Source organism: Anomaloglossus baeobatrachus, chromosome 4 (assembly GCF_048569485.1).
Source record: "Anomaloglossus baeobatrachus isolate aAnoBae1 chromosome 4, aAnoBae1.hap1, whole genome shotgun sequence".
Lineage (NCBI taxonomy): Eukaryota > Metazoa > Chordata > Amphibia > Anura > Aromobatidae > Anomaloglossus > Anomaloglossus baeobatrachus.
In genome coordinates, this window is record NC_134356.1 from 460,276,193 (window position 1) to 460,299,149 (window position 22,957).

Consider the following 22,957-nt stretch of genomic DNA (forward strand, 5'->3'; position numbering starts at 1 on the left):
AGGAAGGCAGAGAGAAAGCATCAGCGCTGCGGCAGGTCAGCCCTGTTTTTCCAGCCATGCGACTCGGGCCTGCATTTCCTGGAGACGTGCCTGCAATTCGACACTGTGTGAAGCGGACGGGGGTGGCGCCCTGGGAACTCTGGACGGGTGGCGCAGCCTTTTCGTCCAGTCAGGAGATTTCATCAGTGGCAAGGCCAGGATCTGTGGCTTGAAAGTCCTTTCAGCTCTCCAACTCAAGATGTGCAAACCAGTAAGCAAGAACAGAACCCCAACAAAATAGGCAATCAGAGTGAGCAACAGGATGCAGGATTTCCGGTGGTGGGGTCACAGCCCCGCGCAGCTTGGTGAGTATGTGTCTATGTCATGTTTGTCTGCAAACTGTATGTCAGTGCAAGGTGTAGATGATGAGTCAAAGCCACATGTTAGAGGGTTCCCTTCCGGTGTCAAGCGAGGGTTTACCAGAGCTTTTGAGGAATGTTTGGGATTTGTTGGCCTGTATGGAGGGCGTAAGTGAGACTACGGCACATTTGTCAGCTTGAGGGTCTGAGGGTTGTTTCCTCAGTGTCGGTATCAGTACAGACTGAAAAGGTTAAGGAGGACGGTATTCATTTGGATGACAGTGCGCTTGGCGAAGTCTATGTGTGTTTTGAAGGTACGTTAGGTGCCAAAAAAAAGAGAGGAGGGAAAGAGTCTGGAAGGAGGTATTCGTCGGGATTTTTTCCCTCCTTCCTTTGGAGATTTTTAAACAAAAGTAAGAAGGACGACAGTAAGAAGGAGGATGAAGAGAAACACAGATAGCTTTAAATTCTTCAGATTTTTGCTAATTGGTTGCAGGCGGTTGCGATTTTAGCTAGTGTGATTGGTAAGAAAGCACCAGAGAATTGCTCCCATTTGTTTTGCTATTGGGATTCGATCAGAGAAGCAAATAGAGTTTATGGAGGGAAGACTTGGCTCCGTTAGGACAAGCATTTTTTCGGCAGGGTAAAAGCCATTTTCCATTCCAATTGGCGGGATCAGAAAGATATAGGTGTTTGGCTTCGGGTAATGGCTCCATCCAGGTACAGGCATTTCTTTCAGGGTGGGGCTGGGTTTGCTGGCCAGTAAGGTAATCAGGGAGCTGGAAATTGGTCCAGTCTGTCAATTGGATAGAAACCCAGGTTGTGTCAGCAACCTATGAGAGACAATGCAAATTTGGGTTTTGTGGCCGATACCCACACCTCTGCTCGCATGGCAGCGGTTCATCCCACGGGGCGTCCCAATGCTTCAAGAGGGGCAAGCTGAGGCTCAGACCCAATAGTACGCTGGGGGCAGAAGTCGTGAGGTTGGGTACCCTGATCGGAAAAAGGGCGAGCTCTTGAGGTCTGGGTTTGATGAGGCTTTTAGGATTCCACTTTCCCGTTCATAAATTAGGGTTGACGGCTAGGACAGATATTGAGGCGGCCTTCAGGTTGTGGCCAGTTCATCCGGACAGAGTTTGGTTGTTCTTGGAATGGGTGGTTTGTGACTTGTCAGGCCTGAACTCGCTCATACTTAATTTGGATGATTTTTCTGTGTGGGACCTGCGGTTCTTTGCAGTCCACAAGCATACTCAGATTCATGGGATGGGAAAGCAGAAGTGCTTTGGAATTCCTTTGGCACTACCACTTCCATTTGTTTTGTGAATTGTCATTGATTCAGTGAGCTGCAAATTTTTTCTCCCTGACGGTAAATTGGTTTTGTAGTAGGCTGAAGGAACCAGGGCCGGTCTGAAGAAAAAAGGTATGTTGAGGGAGGTTCAGTCTTTATTGGAAAAACTCAGCTTGGCATCTTAAGTGATGCCCACAGGCCTCATTTTTCTTGGAGGTTAGCTAGGGCTACGGTGGGGACAGGGCCCCCCATACACAATTTTGTATTTGGCCTGGGGAGCATAGAGCGGACCTATTGGTCTGGAGGGAGTTTTGGAGCGGTACACTGGTTGCTCTTTGCTGATGGAGGAATTGGTGGACAATTGTAAGTGGGAATTGTTTACAAAGGTGGCGGGCAACAAGGGTCTTGGGGCCTATTTTATGGGGCAATGGTGTTTTGGTCGGTGGCCAGAGAGTTGAGTTTGAGCCGGACTGACTAAGAAGATGGGCTTGTGGCACAATTGTTCCGATATTGGTTGGGTTGCAGTTGAGGAAAGGCAATTAGCAAACAAATTAATTTGTTTTAATTGCAACAACGTGGGTGGGGTTGGTGATTAACAATACTTCAGCATTTTCCCACCTAGTGACCCAGGTGTTGCACCAGGTAGCATTGTTCCATCTGTTCATTTATGCTGGTGTGACGGTGTCTCATGTACTGGAAATTGAGAACTCAATCACTGATTCCCTCTCTCATTTTAAGTGACGTCATTTCGAGTTTTTGCCTCTGAGGCTGGGATCCATGGCTTGGAGTTGCCTTGCTCAGCTTGGGAACATTGTCTTCAAGCTGCCGGACCTCCATTTCAGAGAACAATAGAGAAGGGGTTTATGCCGCGCTATTCATCAGGAAGGAGAACAGAGAGATGATCAATGTTCCTTTATTGTAGCTGACACAAGCTACAATAAAGGAACATTGATCATCTCTCTGTTCTCCTTCCTGATGAATAGCATGGCATAAACCCCTTCTCTATTGTTCTCTGCTATCAACCACGGGGGCTGCAGCAGACTTCATCCCAACAACATAAGCTTTTACAGGAGTTGTGACTGTCACAACTCCTTGAGGTGAGTGCATTCCTTTTATTTTTCCCCGGATATATACCGGGTAAGACCCTATTGCGCTTTTTCTCTCCACAGTTTACTTCGTTTTGGACCTCCATTTCATGCATTTCTTGCTGGTAATGTCTGTGTTGCCTATGAATTGCCCGGGGAGGGCCCTTTGGGAGTATTGTTTTGGAGCCATTGGTCGTCACTGGGAGATGAGGACCGGGTGGGTGCATTGCTGTCTAAATTGAATGAGTGGGCGTCAGATGGCTGGTTGGTAGCTAAAGGAAGTGTTTTCATGGCAGGTTTGGCATTTTAAGCTGCGAGTTTTGAGAGGTTTATCTAAGTCCTTTTCTGGATCAGCTGGCTTTGTCGGATTTGGAAAGGGCGCTAGACTGTGGATGGTAGGCTCCCCATGCTTTTCATGGCAGGTTTGGCGTTCGGTTTCAAGCTGCAGGGTTTGAAGGCTTTATCCAAGTCCATTCTGGTTCAGCTGGCGTTAGAGGATTTGGAGGGGTCGTAACACTGTGGATGGTAGGAGCCTCGTGTCTTTTTTAGTTGTTGGATTGTTTGGGTAGGGAGTCTTGGGATGATTTGTAAGTCAGCTTTGAGGAGTTGTTGTTTTGCCTGGCTTTTTCCCTCTTTTCTGGGATTTGAAAGCTAGCAAGCTGGGGTCTCCTTACAGAAAAAAAAAAAAATCTGCAGGGGGCCTGTTATGAGGTGATATTGTTGCCCTCGATAATGGGATAGAACTTTAGATTCAATAATCGAAAACGGATCAAGTTGGTATAGGAAGGCAGGGGTGTTGTTCAGTGCCTTGGTTATATGTCCTTTCCAGTTTTGGGGGCGTTTTTATGTGTAGTTTGTCCTCTTTGTGGTGGCCCCCTGTTGTGTCACAAAGGCGGTTCCTTCTCATTGAGGTATTAGTTTACTAGTGTGTGTAGGGCATGTTGAGTTTGTGGGGTCTGAATCCTGCCAGTTTTTTGTTACCTATTGATTTCACTTGGGGGTGGTGACAGGGGCTACCACATGCGGCCTTAAGTCTGATGTGGTTTGGTGCATAGGTCATTGGGTGTCTCAGCGGTTTGTATCCTATGTTTGCCCCCAAGCAGTGGTTGATGGTTAGTTGGGTGTGGCATAGGACAGGATTTTATCTGTGTCCAAATGAACTTACGTTTGTTTTTTTTTGAGTGTTTTGTATTTGCAGAACTCTTCCCCTTTTTTTCTGGTCTGGTTTTGAGCCATTCTTATGGGTATTGGAGAGAGCGTCGAGCTGATGCCAGAAGTAATAGTAGGCAGCTGGGTTTTCCCAGGGCATCGTCTTACATCAGGTGGCTCGGTACTAGGGGCATGGGATGGTATAAGGTACCGCAGAAATTTAATAGGCACATTTGTTTAGATAGGTCCCCCAAAAGTCTGGGGTTGCATGTTGTTGGTAATGATCTGGGTGTGTGTATTTTAGAATTTTAGTGGAGGTTATAAGCATGACTTGTTGCATTTATGAGCTTTTTGTGGTCGGAGATGGTTCCAAGTATTACATGGTGCTGTGTACGATCAGGGATGAAGCTGCACAAGGCTCGGGAAAAGGTCAACATAGCTATATTGAAGTGGGGTTGCAGTTAGTCATTTTCAACTGGGACAAGAGGATAAAAAATTTTGTTTGGCGTATGGTGTGCACTTAAAATGCAGTGAGGATTGAATTAGGGGCACTTGGTTTGCAAGAGGGTGTGAACGTGCCTTGCTTATGTGGAGGGGGTCTCAGGCACTTGAAGGTTTTCAAGGTGCTCTTATTGTGGCATTTTGTGATGGGTCCTTAAAGTTGGTTTTAAAGTGGTCTGGTAAATCCACATGGGTATGAGTCCCCTAATTTGCAAGGAATGCTTGGTTACCTGGTGATTTTTTTTGGTGATCCAGGTGGAGTATGGCGGGCCCCCATGTGAGTTTGGGATGGTAAACACAACACCTTGTGTTTTTGGTGCTCCCGAGTCAGTGTGGGTAACGGCTGGGAGCAATTTTGTTTATGAATGGTAAGCACAACACCTCGTGTTTTGTGCTCCCGAGCCGGTGTGGGTAACGGCTGGGAGCAATCTTGGTTTATGGTTTGGTTATGAGAATCACCAGGGTTTTGGAACTTCAAGGACTTTAACAAGTTTATGTTTTATTTTGTTAATTAAATGGCTGCAGTGGCCACATTATCCAAGCTAAGAGTCTGAGTGTTTATTAAACAGAGTGGGGGAACACCCCACCCCCCTTTTTGGGTGTGGGGTGGTTTTTCTGGCAATTCCGGACTCGACAATTCCATGGTCATGCCATTGTTCCTAAATGTTCTCTCTCCGAGGCTTGTAGCAGAGGCTGCTTAGCCTTTTCAGCATGGGAGAAGCATTAGGGGACTGAAGCTGGCCAGATCCAATGACACGGTCAGCTTCATTGTAGAATGATCAGACTAAAGCATAGAGTCTGCTTGTGCCATGTGCTATTTCTTTAGGTAACCAACCAGGTTGGGACTGCAGGCAGGCCAGCACCCAGGGGATCCGGATCCGCAGTGGCTTGAGGGGTCTCCGGACCCAGGGGTCATGCGAACACTCAAATAAAAAAGGGGCGTAATATGTGCAGGGTATTGTTGTAGATACTTCGTGATGCCACCCACGGTGTGTGGTAAGATGGAGTACCACCGCTGCTGTTGGGGAGCACTCGGGGGCGATGGAGCGGCAGCAAGGTGTTTGACCCCTCCGTGGGTAGGGGTGGATGCCACGTGGCTCAGTGTCCAGAACATGGGAGGTGATGGCTGCCAGTGGTGGCGCGCCGGGCCGGAACGGAGGGTGTTGGTGTACTCACGATTAAATGATTGCACACAAGTCCGCTGGTAAACCAAGGTGTCAGTGGCCGGCTTCCGTGTCCGGGGGAATGTGTACCGCCCCGCGGGCTCGGCTGCGACCGCCGAGCCGCTCGGATCTGTGCTCGTACTGCGGGTGGTGGCTTGAGCCTCTCACGGACCCGGGGGTCACGTCAGGAGTTGGCGCTACACGCGGAGATTTGGGTGAGGAGTTCCACGGCCGGGGCCGCGGTGGGTTAGTTTGTAATGTAAGTTCGTGCGCCACCCACGGGTTGTGGTGATTGTAGACACCACCGCTGCGGTGAAGGTATGGGGGGGCTCCCGGGAGCGGTGTAATGTTTGACTCCTATGCCTAGACACCGGTAGTCCAATCCCCGACTTGCGTATGCTGTAGGAGCCCGTTTGCCCGCAGACGCTTTGGGTATCTATGCCTTGGTGGTGGCTTTACCCGGTATGGTTGGGCTGTTGTCTTTTAACGGGACTTGTGTGGGATAGGTCCTAAAGTCCAGTCCGCAATCAGTTGATTCGACTCGGCCCTGTCGGTTAAATGATTGCACACAAGTCCGCTGGTAAACCAAGGTGTCAGTGGCCGACTTCCGTGTCCGGGTGAATGTGTACCGCCCCGCGGGCTCGGCTGCGACCGCCAAGCCGCTCAGATCCATGCTCGTACTGCGGGTGGTGGCTCGAGCCTCTCACGGACCCGGGGGTCACGTCGGGAGTTGGCGCTACACGCGGCGATTTGGGTGAGGAGTTCCATGGCCGGGGCCGCGGTGGGTTAGTTTGTAATGTAAGTTCGTGACACCACCCACGGGTTGTGGTGATTGTAGACACCACCGCTGCGGTGAAGGTATGGGGGGGCTCCCGGGAGCGGTGTAATGTTTGACTCCTATGCCTAGACACCGGTAGTCCAATCCCCGACTTGCGTATGCTGTAGGAGCCCGTTTGTCCGCAGACGCTTTGGGTCTCTATGCCTTGGCGGTGGCTTTACCCTGTATGGTTGGGCTGTTGTCTTCTAACGGGACTTGTGTGGGATAGGTCCTAAAGTCCAGTCCGCAAGCAGTTGATGCGAATTGGCCCTTTCGGTTCAGGGCTTTGTACTGGTTCTGAGTACTCTGCCTGGTGCTCCGGTATCCAGTTGGCTCCCCGGTTCGGTTCTGGTGGGCCACTACCCTTTCCCGGTCCCTTACGGTCCACCGGTCGTCTTCCCGGTCTCCTGCAGGCGGCCACCGCCATCTGCTTCCTTGCCAATGGCAACTGGGCTCCGACCCATCCACCTGGTAGTCTGTTATCAGGGCACGGACACAGGACTGCCCGTGACCTTGACTCCTCTCCACTAGAACCTGAACTTGACTCCTCTCGACCCTGAACTTGACTTAGACTAACTGTTTTCCCACCTCCAGGCCTGTGAACTCCTCAGTGGGCGGAGCCAACTGCCTGGCTCCACCCCCCTTGGTGTGGACATCAAACCTGGAGGGTGGTGACAAGGTTTTTAGTTTGCTGTTGTCACCTAACTGGGAGGGGGGTGTGGTGTTGTGTGTGACTACCTGGGACGACCCGACTAGTCCGGGGCGTCACATATGCGGTTCCCACACCCGGCTGGTGTACCAATGTCCCTTCCTCCGGCACTATGTACTTTTCTCCTTTTGTGGACAACCTCGTGTGGAACTTTGAAGTCCTCTCCCGGTTGTGCTTTGGTTGGGAGATGTGCCCGCGAAAACTGACCAGTGGGATCTCAATGGGTTGTTGCGGATACCCTATCCCCCGAATTGGGATGCCGTTTTGCTCTATCTGGGCTAATACACTGGAACAACGTCTGGAACCTTGTCCTCAGCCTGCTTAATTAGAGAAGGGGCTTGCAACCGTCTTCTAACTAGTGTCCAGGTACCCCGCCTGTACACGGTTTTTGGACCGGATCTCCACTGTCGATACCGGCGGGCTCCAACCCTGCCCCGGTTCACTTTGGATTTCCCGAGACCGGACTCCCATCGCCTCTGGACATGGTCCACTGCTTGCCACCTAGCCAGTAGACCAGGGCCACTACCCTGGCTACCCTTCACTAGGCGCAGACTTCACTTCAACTCCGACTTGAACCTCCACTTAAACTGAACCAGCACTCACTCTTCAACTTGAACTAGAACTGACTGGTTCCCTCCCCCGGATCCTCCAGAACCCTAGGTGGGTGCTCCCAATCTGCCTGTTCCTGCCCACTGGTGTGTCTTTCCTACCTTGAGGGGGGTGGCTAGGGTTTTGTGGCAGATGGTTCCTGATGTGGGATGGTGTTGTGTGGGGTGTAGTGTGTGTCCGTGACCACCTGGCGGCGCCAGGGCGTCACATTCCCTCTTGGTTTAATACAGCTTGTTCGCGGGCTGTCCGACCACTGACCTTTTATTTTTCTGCAATGAACGGGAAAAAGATAAAAACAGTTTAGGAACATTTCTTACCTTACGAGAGGCACATTACTTTAACGTTGCAAACATTGAAAAATTACTTTCCCTTCTTTCACCCGCCACCCAAACAACCTGGTTCCTTGGTGCCACCTCTAATCATGGTGGACACCCCTTTTCTCAAGTCCTCAGGAGTTCCGGGCGACGCCTGCACGGTCTGGATAAAAAGTTCCTTACCCGGCAGTCCATCTCAAGGGTCCCATAATCCGGGGACGCTTGGCCTGGAGGTTACCCACCGGTTTCATTAGTGGCTGGGCCTCGGCCTACTCCCCCGCAGGCCTTTCCTCCAACTGACCTCTCCAGAGGCTGTGCAGGGTGAGGAGTAACAAGAAAGTAGTTGGGGGTATTTACAGGACCCAAGCAAGTCTTTGGGGTGACCTCACCTGTCCTGAGGTCTTGGTCCATTTTATAGCTGAAAGCGGGGGAGTAAAACTTAACAAATCAACGGGTAGCCGGAAACCACTACCATTTACTCTTTATCTTCTATAGGGGTCTGTGAGGAACTTTGGAGACATGACTGCCCATCGACCACCATCCACTTTTTAATGTCCAGGGCGAACCACCCCTTTTTCCCACAATGTCGGGTGTAACTCACCAGGTCCCCGGGTTCCAGATCTCGGTCCGGGTGACCTGTCGGCAGATGAGGGGCCATATCCCTCCGGGACACAAAGATTTCGGAGTCCAGTCCTGGCTCATAGATGAACCACCATCCCTTTTGAGGGTTAAAGTGGCGGACCTGCCTTCGGAAGGTCGGGCCCCACACCCGGAAGGTAGCCTGCCGTAGGTGGTCCTTTTCTTGGTAGATCCATGCCTGCACCTCGGCTTTACACTTTTCCCGGGCAGCGATTTCCTGTTTCACCTGCCGCTGCTGTCGCTCCCAGTGCGGGGCACGGGTTCCGTGCTCCTCCTCCTGCTTGGGAGCTTGGTCCACACGGACGCCCTCGGTGCCGGCTACGACCAGCCTTTCTCTCTGCTGAGGGTCCCATCTTTCACTGGCCTTCTCTGCTTTCCTGCAGGTACATCCTGGCTGCTCCACAGCCGGGACCAGGCACTCAGTAGCAACCGGCGCGGCTGCCGCGGGTGGCTTCTGATCGGGCACCGCCTCCGTTGCAGCCGGGGGAACTGCTGGGGCCGACGTCATCACAGTTGCGGCCGGGTGGACTGCCGGACCCAATGTCATCACAGTTGCGGCCGGGCTCGAGGCCGGGGGTGTTGTCACTAATGCTGCGGCCTGACTCGGGGCCGGGACGAGTGTCGGAGCGGGGTTGCAGGTAGGGCCCGAGGTCCCCATTGCTGGGTCCTCTTCTTTAGACAGGACGGTTTCCTCTGCCGTTATTTAGGGTAGTGGGCCGATCGGGGTGCTGGCCGCGGACACGGGCGGTGAGGGAGGTAGCGTGGCGGACGGGTGCAGGCCGGAGCCCTCAGCCGGTATGGCCAGTTCCTGGGGAACATAGGGGCGTGGGTCACGGCTTACCCGCTCCTCCGAAGCCATCTTCATCTCGCGCGCCCGGACAGCTGCAGCGAGGCCCTTCATTTCAGTGGTCCACCGTGTCATGATGAAATGCGCCTGGGCCTGAATCTTCCGACACATCCTCTCCGTCTGCGCTTCAATCCAGTCGGTGGTCCTGGGAACGGGCCTCTCCACATGCTGGTTGTCGGACCCCTGAGAAATCCTACCACTTGCTTGTCCAGGAACGGGATTTGGCAAAGTCCTGGTGTCCCTGCCTTTTATCTTCTTGTGTCACATGCCGCTTTTTCTGTCCTCCACCTTGGTTTTTCGATAGCAGTCTCGCGAGACCCACTGTCCTTTGCGCTTCCTGTCTGGAGATTCACCAACTTCCGCCCATGTTCCCAGGGGGCGGGGCTTCAACTTCGCACTCTTTTTTGGGGAAGAAGATGCCAGGCTTGTTGTTTTTTCGCGCCCAAAAATGGCGGCAAAATGACGGCTGTCGAAAAATTTCGAAACGGAGCACCGTTTAGAGTCCAAAACAAGGCACACTTCCACCAGGTAGGTGGAGGGGTTACAATCCTGTTCATGATGCCAGGTTTTGAGGTGTGCCGCCCCCACGTCAGCAGTCAGGCTGCTCGGATCTGGATCCGCAGTGGCTCAAGGGGTCTCCGGACGCAGGGGTCATGCGGACACTCAAATAAAAAAGGGGCGTAATATGTGCAGGGGATTTATGTAGATACTTCGTGACACCACCCACGGTGTGTGGTAAGATGGAGTACCACCGCTGCTGTTGAGGAGCACCCGGGAACGATGGAGCGGCAGCAAGGTGTTTGACTCCTCCGTGGGTAGGGGTGGATACTCCGGGGCTCAGTGTCGAGAACCCGGGAGGTGATGGCTGCCGGTGGTGGCGGGCCGGGCCGGACTGGAGGGTGTTGGTGTACTCATGATTAAATGATTGCACACAAGTCCGCTGGTAAACCAAGATGTCAGTTGCCGGCTGCCGCGTACGGGTGTACGCGGTTCCCACACCTGGCTGGTGTACCAATGTCCCTTTCTCCGGCACTATATACTTTTCTCCTTTTGTGGACAACCTCGTGTGGAACGGGGAAGTCCTCTCCTGGTTCTGCTTTGGTTGGGAGATGTGCCCGCGAAAACTGACCCGTGGGATCTCAATGGGTTGTTGTGGATACCCTGTCCCCCGCGTTGGGATGCCGTTTTGCTCTATCTGGACTAACACACTGGAACAACGTCTGGACCCTTGTCCTCAGCCTAGTTAATTAGAGAGGGGGCTTGCAACCATTTTCTAACGAGGGTCCAGGTACCCCGCCTGTGCACGGTTCCTGGACCGGATCTCCGCTGTCGGTACCGGTGAGCTCCAACCCTGCCCCGGTCCACTTTGGATTTCCCACGACTGGACTCCCGTCGCCTCGGGACACGGTCCACTGCTTGCCACCTAGCCAGTAGACCAGGGCCACTACCCTGGCTACCCTTCACTAGGAGCAGAAGACTTCACTTCAACTCCGACTTGAACCTCCACTTGAAATGAACTAGCATTCATTCTTCAACTTGAATTAGAACTGACTGGTTCACTTCCCAGGATACTCAAGACCCCTAGGTGGGAGCTCCCAATCCGCCTGGTCTCGCCCACTGGTGTGTCCTTCCTACCCTGAGGGGGGTGGCTAGGGTTTTGTGGCAGATGGTACCTGATGTGGGATGGTGTTGTGCGGCGTGTAGTGTTTCTCTGTGACCCCCTGGCGGCGCCAGGGCATCACACTGACATCACACTGTGAGTGGGGAATGTTGAGGCATCATACTCTATGTGGAGTGGTGTCTGGTTCATTATATTGTGTGTAAGGTCTGTGGGTACAATTATAATGTGTGTGAGTGGCCATCATATTGTTTGTTTGGGGGGGTTAGGGTACTGGGTGATGTATTATAATGTCATAATCTGTTGGGGACACTACTGCATCATAATCTGTGGGGGGCACTGTGGGAGGAATTGTGCCTTCCTATAGGCATCGTGAAATCAACATACTGTGCATATGAGGGGAAAGGACTGTGGGTAAAATTTTAAGGGGAGAATTCACTGGCATATATCATACTATACACGACCGTTCAAAAGTATAGGTCACCCAGATAATTTTGTCTTTTCCATGAAAAATGATACTTTTATTTATCAAATGAGTTGCATAATGAATAGAAAATATCGTCCAGACATTGTCTAGGTTAGAAATAATGATTTTTACTTGAAATAATAATTTTCTCCTTCAAACTTTGCTTTCATCAAAGAATGCTCCCTTTGCAGCAATTACAGCTCTACAGATCTTTGGCATTCTAGCTGTTAATTTGCGGAGGTAATCTGGAAATATTTCACCCCCATGCTTCCAGAAGCCTCTCCCACAAGTTGGATTGGCTTGATGGGCACTTTTTGCGTACCATACGGTCAAGCTGCTCCCACAACAGCTCAAAAGGGTTGAGATCTGGTGAGTGGGCTGGCCACTTCATTATAGATAGAATACCAGCTGCCTGCTTCTTCCTTAAATAGTTCATGTGTGACGCCCTGGGCAAGCCAGGGGTCACAGGTCATGACACCACCTTACCCTACACCCCGGATAGGTACACCGAAGCTACACAAAAATCCTTGTTGCCTTCCTCCAGGGGCTGATGTCCACACCAGGAGGTGGGCCAGGCGGCTGGCTCCGCCCACCGAGGAGTTCACAGCGCTGGAGGCGGGAAAACCAGGCAGTTAAGCTAGGAAAGTGGAGGAGTGAACAGAGGAGTTTGGAGTGAAGTTAGTGAAGTTGAAGTGAAGTGGTAAAGGAGCAAGAGAGAGGAGTAAAAGTGGAAGAGAAAGTGACAGTTGAGGAAGCCTAAAGTTGGTCCGGGTGTGTGCCCCGGACTGAGACAGCAAGGTCAGCAGACGGCGGTGACCGTCTGCAGGAGAGGCTGCTCGGAGGTTGCCGAAAGGACCGTGGACGGGTGGTGGCCCAGCGGTACCGGAGCGGTATACGAAGAGAAGCCAGCACCATTGGCAGGGGCCTTTCGGATCCTGGCAAGGCTAGGAGTCGCCGTGAATTTGCCAAATCCGTCAGTGAAGGGGACCTCTAGGTCTTCCAACAACCAAGTCCCGATTGAAGGCAACAGTCCAACCGTTAGAGGGAGACACCGCCACCGCCAAGGCACCAGTTTCTCAGGGCCAGCACCTGCGGGCAAAGAGGGGCTCCTCCGGCCCATATCCAAGCCAGGGAGCGGGTTACCGGTGGGAACCCATCGCTACCAACATTTCATTAGGTGCAGAGACAGAGACCGTCACCGTCAACTACCGGGGAAAAGCAACAGCAGCCGTCCGTGGGAACCGTCTTTCCAGCCGTGTGTTTTACCGAGAACTGTGTCAACGTCTCAGGCTGAGTGAGTACCACCGTGCCGTGCGGCACAGCTCTGCCCCCGCGACCCTGCACATCACCAGGCCCCGCACCTGGCCTGCCATCCACCCCTACCCCATCACCGGGCCCCGGGACAACCAACCCCCTACCCACGGAGGGGAGAAACAACAACAAAGCTGCTCCCTTTCACCGCTCCCGGGATCCCCATATAGAGCAGCGGTGGTGTCCACACAATCACCACAACCGTGGGTGGCGTCACGGACAATAAATCCCCAAAACCAATCCCCTTTTCACTCACGGACGAGGAGCGCCGCTCGAGTCCCCGGGATCCGGCCCATCACTCGAGCCACCGAGCAGAAGCAGGCCGCAGCAGCAGCTGCAGCCGGACACGAGCAGTGGGAGAGCGCGGCGTCCCTTCCTCCGCCCGCGACACATGCATAATTTGGAGGTGTGTTTTGGGTCATTGTTCTGTTGTAGAATGAAATTGGCTCCAATTAAGCGCTGTCCACAGGGTATGGCATGGCGTTGCAAAATGGAGTGATAGCCTTCCTTATTCAAATTCCTTTTACCTTGTACAAATCTCCCACTTTACCAGCACCAAAGCAACCCCAGACCATCACATTACCTCCACCATGCTTCACAGATGGCATCAGGCACTCTTCCAGCATCTTTTCAGTTGTTCTGTGTCTCATAAATGTTCTTCTGTGTGATCCAAACACCTCAAACTTCGATTCGTCTGTCCATAACACTTTTTTCCAATCTTCCTCTGTCCAATGTCTGTGTTCTTTTGCCCATATTAATCTTTTCCTTTTATTAGCCAGTCTCAGATTTGGCTTATTCTTTGCCACTCTGCCCTGAAGGCCAGTATCCAGGAGTCGCCTCTTCACTGTAGAAGTTGACCCTGGTGTTTTGCGGGTACTTTGAGCACTTCTACATGCTACATCTATTTTTCTTTATTAATTTTCTTCACTACATTTTACAGTTTAGATATTCACCTCCAGCATCGAATGTAGCCTGGTTGTCTCCAATCCTCTTCATTTGTCTATTTTATCAAGTTCCTTGTTCATTGCACTGCCTACATGCGCTCCATACTATCCTTCTCTATAACACTTATTTTTGGTTCCCTCTTCCCTCATTCCTGCCTCTGTGGCATGTCTTTTTACCTCTAAGGTTTTATTCACACAGGGCTTTTTTGGTAATTTTTTTTCCTGACAAAAACCTGATCTTGTGGCAGGAAATCTGCTTTGAGTCATCTGCATTTTTGGTGCGTTTTTTAGTGGCAATTTTGCTGCAGATTTGGTGCGGATTTGTTGCTTTTTTTCTACACAATGAGTTGCATCAATGAAAAAATGCAGCAAATCTGCAGCAAAGAATTGACATGCTCATTCTTTAAAAACCTGACTAAAAACACAGGTATTTGACAAAACAGTCAGGAAAAAAACCTGATGTGTTTTTGTGTGTGTGTGTGCATTTCACAAATCTCATAGACTTTGCTGGGAATGTAAAAAGAAACTTTTTATTAGCATGGATTTGCATAAAACCAAGGCAAATCTGCAGCTAAAAAACACAGCAAAAACTTACCAAAAAATGCTGTCGTATGGACTAAGACTGAAAGACAACCAGGAGGGGACCCCCAGACCCTCCAAGCCATGGGGAACCACCAACCAGAGACGGGTGCAGGGGAAGTAAGCCACCAGATCACCACACTGGCACTGGAACTACGGGGACCAGTGGTGAGGACCAGCCTCCATCAGGTTACAAGCATCACCATTGTGAGTAAAGAACCAGTTACACTGTAATCTCTTGTGTGGTCTACCTTCTTTCCGTGTTCCGGTATTGTGAACGGACATCAAATACCATAATTTATCCCCTGGGCCCTAGCCCTACTTGCGAAGGGCCACAACATCCAGGCTGCCATTAACACTAGCCCCAGCAGTGAGAGTCCGTGCAGTGGCGACTCCATTTATATAGCTGCAACCTGCAAGTGGCGTCATGACAAAAACTTTATTAATAACCCCTGTAAATATTCCCTCTTTTAAAAGCAACCCCCCCAGGGTCAGGACATTGGGCACCGGCCATCACACCCATGACACTTTCCGGTTAAACCAGGCCCGGGCCCGAGTACCCCATAGCCCTGTGGCGCAACAGAATCAGGGTCTCTTATTCTGTATTCAGATAAGGTACAAAAACCTGGTGACAGATTCATTAGAAATTATATTCAGTATTTTAAGTTGGACTCATTTGTTTTTGCGGAATAAACCCATGTTTTATATATTTATATGACATATTTAGTGAAAAAAATGCAATCGTTGTCACTATGATGTACTGTTACTATGTACGTGCGTCAATGTTTTTCTTCAACTATTGTGTCTGTAGTCATAGATTTAGAGGCTTTTCACTTTCACAATGTATCAGAGAGCTTCAATGTATTTGTAATGCTTAACTTAATATGTCGAAAGCCTGGGCTGTGCTAGAGCTGGAACATGGGATGACTGTATATTATCCCCATTGCAAATACAAGACAGATCCAGTGCAATATCATACTTTTAGTCTTCTTTTACATCATTTTTTACTTAAAGAGGTATTAACATTCAGAAGTTATTAACATCTATCCACTGATGGAGGTTGATCCACTAGCTCTTGGTTGAGTTCTCTTTTTTCAGTTCCTTATTCAGGAGTTCAGTGGGCTACTCAGTGTGTGCAATGGCAGTATTTACCTTTACTGATGTTAGAGCACATATCCACCTAATGTGTTATAATATGCAGTTTTGAAGTTTTTTTCATTTCTAGGCATATAAGTAACTTTTAGTAAAATTATGAAAAAATGTTGGCTATGCATGTGTCTCTCTAACATATGTATATTAGTGATGAGCAAACACTACCATGCTCGGGTGCTCAGTACTCGTAACAAGCAATTGATACTCAGATGGCTGCAACTTAACAACTCGTGTATAATGGAAGTGTTACGGGGGGCTGTCTGATAATAACCTAAAGGAGTATCAGACAGTCAGGGTCCACCGTGCAAAGACTCTGCTGCAGACTATGGCAGAGTGCAATACCTCTGTTAACTCACAGAAGGATATAATAAGTAAGTAAAGCAATTCCTCCCTTACTTGGAGGGTGTGTGGAATGATCTCTGTTAATAATCACAGAGACAAAGGCAATGTGTGCGAAATGGCACCTACCTAGGTCCGCTCTTCTAGTGGTGCAAAAGAGACGAACAGCAGCGTAAGCCGCACAAAGCTCCTACCTGTGTTCGCTCCACTAGTGTGCGAGGACACGAACCACTAGATATGGCACCTGCCTAGGTCCGCTCTTCTAGTGGTGCAAAAGAGACGAACAGCAGCGTAAGCCGCACAAAGCTCCTACCTCTGTTCGCTCCCCTAGTGTGCGAGGATACGAACAACTGCCAGACGCAGTATAAGGAACGTTACCCTAGCGGCAACGTCCACAAACGAGTCGAACCACAAGGCCCAGCCAGACCATGTGCCTCAGCCACCTGCCTATGTCTGCTCCCCTAAGAGGTAAGGATACGGACAGCAGCCGAAGCTGTAAGGTATAAGAACGCTACCCTGCCGGTAGCGCTCACCTAGCATAGACAGAGGAATGCCTAGAGGAACGCGCACAGAGCGTCTACTCTTATGCATGAACCAAGAGGACTGAGCGCCATGCGGCGTGTGTCAGGGTCTTATATAGACTCTGTGCCTCATCCAAGATGGAGGACACCAGAGCCAATCCGCTGCCAGAACGACAGGAGGGACGTCATGCTGGCCTATCACCAAGCAAGGCGTCACAAGCACATGACCAGCGACCAATCGGCATAGAAGGTGTCAGAGACATGTGACCTCGTGTCAGCGATGATGTCACCCGCACATGTGCAATGGCTCCAAGATAGGACTTAGTCTCCGGCGATCGCAGCAACCGTAACAGTACCTCCCCCTCAAGGGCCCCCCTCCCGGCGACGCAAGTAATTGGCAACTAAGTCGGGAGCATGGACACCCTCCTCAGGCTCCCAAGAGCGATGTTCCGGGCCATAGCCCTCCTAATCTATCAAGAAGAACCTGCGCCCTCTAACCATCTTAGAACCAACTATGGCTCGTACCTCATAGCTAGAGCGAGAGGAATCAGAGGCAGGAGAGTGCACTTCACGAGCGTGAGGTAAAATAGCCGGCTTTAGCAGTGAGACATGGAATTTGTCATGAATCCTAAGATGGACGGGTAACTTCAATTGGCAGACTACAGGATTTACCTGTCGAAGAACCTCATAAGGACCCAGGAAGCGAGGAGCAAATTTGACAGAGCTCACTCTAAGTCTCACGTGTTTTGCAGAGAGCCACACAAAGTCCCCTGGAGAAAAGACATGAGCCGGGCGACGAAACCGATCGGACACCGTCTTCATACGGTCCTTAGCTGCTTGGATCGACTCTTGAGTCCGATCCCAAACCTCTCTGGCATTAGTTGCCCAGTCGGCCACAAGAGGAGGAGGTGCCACAGCGGGAAACGGTACTGGTACCCTAGGGTGTTGCCCATTATTGAGTACGAACAGTGTCTGCCCAGTGGCCTCAGCCAGCGAATTGTTAAGGGCAAATTCTGCCCAGGGTAGGAGGGAGGACCAGTTTGATTGGTACGCTCAACCAAACCATTGGTCTCCGGATGGTATGCCGAAGAGAGATTCAACTCAATTTGCAGAAGGCTACAAAGATCTCGCCAGAAACGGGAAGCAAATTGCGGGCCTCTATCACAAATGATACGATCTGGCATCCCGTGAAGCCTAAAGACATGCTTGAGGAATAGTTTGGCTAGTACCCTGGAAGATGGGATTCTCGATAACGGTACGAGATGAACCATCCGGGAGAAATGGTCCGTAATGACCCACACAAATCTATGTCCCTGTGAACATGGAAGATCACCCATAAAGTCCATGCCTACCACCTCCCATGGTCTATCTGGCACTGGTAAAGGATGCAAGAGCCCGGCCGGTCTCTGCCGTAATGGACGGTTGCGAGCACACGAGTAGCAGGAACCGACATATCTCTTGACGTGGCTGGCTAAGTGTGGCCACCAATACCATCTCTTCAGTAACTCTCGTGTCCGCCTAATACCAAAATGACCACCCACCTTTGAGGTGTGGGCCCATGACAGTATATCATTCTGTCGATCAGGCGGAACAAAGGTCTTGCCCGGTGGGATTTGGTCTAACGTCACAGGGGAGAGCGTATGAAAAACCCTGGAGGGAAGGATAAGACGAGGTTCGTCAATCTCTTCCTGGGTAGAAAGCATAGAGCGAGACAGGGCGCCTGCCTTGTTATTCTTACTCCCAGACAGATAGTTGATGGAGAAGTGAAAGCGGGAGAAAAACAAGGACCAGCGGGCTTGGCGAAGATTCAGACGCTGAGCGGTTTGTAAGTACGTCAGATTCTTATGGTCTGTATAGACCTGGAAAGGATGTTTCGCTCCTTCCAGCAAGTGACGCCACTCCTCCAAGGCTAATCTCAAGGCGAGCAGTTCCCTATCCCCAATGGTATAGTTTCTCTCTGCCGGTGAAAAGGTTTTAACAAAGAAGAAACACGGCCTTTTTCTACCTGCACCGTTCTTTTGATACAAGACCGCACCAGCACCCACTGAAGAGGCATCAACCTCTAAGAGGAAGGGCTTACTCTCATCGGGTCTTTGAAGAACGGGAGCAGTTGAAAAGTGTCTTTTTACTGCCTCAAAAGCCTGAGATGTCTCAGTAGACCAGGCTTTGGGATTAGCACCTTTCTTAGTCAAGGCCACCAAAGGGGCCACCAAAGTAGAAAAATGGGGTATGAACTGCCTGTAATAATTTATGAATCCTAAGAAGCGTTGCACCGCCTTCAAGGAATGAGGTTCGGGCCATTGCAGGACAGGAGAGAGCTTCGCAGGATCCATAGCTAGGCCCTCTTGTGAGATAATGTAACCCAAAAAAGGCAATGAGGACTGCTCGAATACACATTTCTCGAGTTTAGCAAACAATGAGTGCTCCCTTAAACGGGAAAGGACACGAACGACATCCTGACGATGAGTCTCCAGATCAGGAGAAAAAATCAGGATGTCGTCCAGATACACCACTACTGAGGATAACAGTAAATCCCTGAACACATCGTTTACGAAGTCCTGAAATACTGCGGGTGCATTACATAACCCAAAAGGCATGACGAGGTATTCATAGTGACCGTCTCGGGTGTTAAAAGCGGTCTTCCATTCGTCACCCTTTCGAATTCGTGCCAAGTTATACGCACCCCGCAGATCCAACTTCGTAAAAACTTGAGCTCCTCTCAGTCTGTCAAAGAGCTCAGAAATTAAAGGTAATGGGTATTTGTTCTTTATTGTGATTGCGTTGAGACCCCTGTAATCTATGCAGGGACGCAAATCACCCTCTTTCTTCTGAACAAAGAAAAACCCAGCTCCCGCGGGAGAGACAGACTTACGAATGAACCCCTTCTCTAAACTCTCTCTTATATAGGTCGACATGGCCTCTGACTCAGGTATCGACAGGGGGTAAACCCTGCCTTTAGGTGGAACCGAACCTGGGATAAGGTCTATGGCACAGTAATACAGCCTATGGGGTGGAAGAACCTCAGCACCCTGTTTGGAGAACACGTCAGCGAAATCCAGATAGGGTGTAGGTATGGGAGAGAGATCAGTAGATGCAACCGCAATGACCTTAGGTGGTAAGGGAAGACATCGGGACTGACATTTCGAACCCCGACTAATAATGCTGTCAAACTCCCAGTCAATGTGAGGAGCATGAGTCCGAAGCCATGGGAGACCCAGAAGGACGTCGTCTATACCCTCAGGCCAAACAAGAAAAGAAATCTCCTCTATGTGACCCTGAGACAGGGAAAGGCGCAAGGGAACTGTCCTCAATGTAATGGAGTCAGACAACATAGTTCCATTAACAACACGGACAGGAATAGGCGCCTCTAACATGATAGAGGGAATATTGTGTCCCTTTACAAATCCTGAGGACACAAAAGTCCCGTCAGCTCCGGAATCCACAAAAGCCATAATAGGCCATGTATTCTCAGATAACGAGAGCTGACCTGGGATACAACACTTAGAGGGTGCAGAAGACGTCTCTAGTAACCCCCCTCTAATGGTTACTAGGCCAGGGAGTTTCCCTGACGACTAGGACACTTGTTGGCATAGTGCCCAGCCTGACGACATACGTAACATATAGGAGGACCAGACTTGCGTAGTCTGGAAGACGTATGACCTAACTCCATAGGAGTGGGAGATGTTTCAGATGCTGAGGAAGATGGTAGTGGACCCTCAACAACTGGAATAGCCCGATGCTTAGGGCGTGAGGAAGAGACCTCGAGTCTACGTTCCTTATGGCGTACATCGATCCTCGTTGCTACTGTGATCAAGTCCTCCAGAGAAGCAGGGACCTCACGAGTAGCAAGAGCATCCTTGACATAGCCTGCCAACCCTCTCCAGAAGATAGGAATCAACACCTTCTCTGGCCAATCTAGTTCTGCCACCAGAGTTCTAAAAGCAATGGCATAAGAACTAGCGGATAACAAACCCTGAGATAGATCTAACAGTCTCAGGGCCGCATCATGGGTAACCTGCGGACCCATGAATACCACCTTAAGAGCATCAAGAAAGTCTTGATGTCTCAGAGTAACCACATCAGAGCGCTCCCATAGGGGAGTCGCCCATTCTAAGGCTTTGTCCTGAAGTAAGGAGATGATAAAGCCTACTCTGGACCTCTCCGTAGAGAAGCGAGAAGAGTTGACCTCTAGGTGTATCTGACACTGACTAATGAAACCACGAGATGATCTGGCATCGCCAGAATATCTGTTTGGCAGAGCAAGTCGAGGATCATGTGCAGATGTCACCATGGTCTGAGGTTTATCCTCTATACTCTTGAGCCGTGACTCAAGTACTTGTATGTAACGGTGTAACTGCTGATATTCTGCCATAACTGCCAGACCCTTGGCTCAGTCCTAATGTTACGGGGGGCTGTCTGATAATAACCTAAAGGAGTATCAGACAGTCAGGGTCCACCGTGCAAAGACTCTGCTGCAGACTATGACAGAGTGCAATACCTCTGTTAACTCACAGAAGGATATAATAAGTAAGTAAAGCAATTCCTCCCTTACTTGGAGGGTGTGTGGAATGATCTCTGTTAATAATCACAGAGACAAAGGCAATGTGTGCGAAATGGCACCTACCTAGGTCCGCTCTTCTAGTGGTGCAAAAGAGACGAACAGCAGCGTAAGCCGCACAAAGCTCCTACCTGCGTTCGCTCCACTAGTGTGCGAGGACACGAACCACTAGATATGGCACCTGCCTAGGTCCGCTCTTCTAGTGGTGCAAAAGAGACGAACAGCAGCGTAAGCCGCACAAAGCTCCTACCTCTGTTCGCTCCCCTAGTGTGCGAGGATACGAACAACTGCCAGACGCAGTATAAGGAACGTTACCCTAGCGGCAACGTCCACCTACGAGTCGAACCACAAGGCCCAGCCAGACCATGTGCCTCAGGCACCTGCCTATGTCCGCTCCCCTAAGAGGTAAGGATACGGACAGCAGCCGAAGCTGTAAGGTATAAGAACGCTACCCTGCCGGTAGCGCTCACCTAGCATAGACAGAGGAATGCCTAGAGGAACGCGCACAGAGCGTCTACTCTTATGCATGAACCAAGAGGACTGATCGCCATGCAGCGTGTGTCAGGGTCTTATATAGACTCTGTGCCTCATCCAAGATGGAGGACACCAGAGCCAATCCACTGCCAGAACGACAGGAGTGACGTCATGCTGGCCTATCACCGAGCAAGGCGTCACAAGCACATGACCAGCGACCAATCGGCATAGAAGGTGTCAGAGACATGTGACCTCGTGTCAGCGATGATGTCACCCGCACATGTGCAATGGCTCCAAGATAGGACTTAGTCTCCGGCGCTCGCAGCAACCGTAACAGGAAGTCAACATGAAACTCCAGCATTTTTGCGGAAGATCGCTCGGACTGGCTCGACTCGTATACCGATTATAATGGAAGTCAATGGGGAACTTGAGTATTTCTCTGGAAGATTTCCAAGAAAAATGCTTGAGTTTCCTATTGACTTCCATTATACTCGGTATATGAGTCGAGCCCGTTCGAGCGATCTTCTGCAAAAATGCTGGAGTTTCACGATGACTTCCATTATACTCAAGTTATCAACATCCGAGCATCAACTGCTCATTACGAGTGCCGAAAACCCAATCATAGTAGTGCTCGCTCATCACTATTGTATTTACGGTATGTTGATGAGGGACAAGCAGTTACAAGGCATTTTTATAGTTTGGATTATATACTGTAAGTGGTAGACATAACAAGAACACACAAAATGTTACAGGGAAAAGCAAAGTTTTCATACTTGAACATTGATCCTTGTAACAAAGATGTAAAATACTATTTGCAACTTTGCAGCTAATTGTGCTGCATTCTCAAGACTCCGTCACTATAAAAGTCCCGGAGAAACACCTATTGCATAACTAAGGTGGTTCATCAATAATGTGTTTAATTATGTCTGTTCCTCTCGGTTCCCTTTCTATTGTGTGACCTGACAGGTTAAATTGATTTAGGGTGTGCTTGAATTGTCATAAAAAAATAATGATGTCATCCATCCTGGAAACATTTATGATGCTCTAACATGTGGAGACAAAGCATGAATACCAAGCTTTATAGTCATCCCAGAGCACTCAATTTGGGTAAAAAAATATTGGATGCAATACCTTTCAGAACGGGTTTGAATTCCACAACTAATCGCTACAAGCCACAGTAAAATCATGTTAAGAGCAGTTATTCTGTCTTGGAAATGCAATTATTTTTCATCGTCTATTTCCTATTGGATTGTAAGAGCCTCACAAAACTTATTATTCTCTTTAAAACTGTATTTCCTTCTAGTAGGGTAATATATATATATATATATATATATATATATATATATATATATATATATATATATATACAGCATTTAAAAATTGTATTTAGATGTATCTAAATATATAATAATAATAATAATAATAATATATATAAATAGCAATACCGCACCCCCTAGATGCATATAGACTGGAGAACATGTGTATGAGCAGCCTAATGTATGTTAAAGCACCTATAGGGTTAAAGGAAAAAGCAGA

General features: G+C 49.8%; 1 protein-coding gene across 1 annotated transcript in view; it reads left to right on the forward strand.

Annotated features, from left to right (window-relative positions):
• The window catches only part of LOC142303863 (dual oxidase 1-like), a 421,125-nt gene that overhangs the window by 60,167 nt on the left and 338,001 nt on the right, over positions 1–22,957 (forward strand). The window lies entirely within an intron of this gene.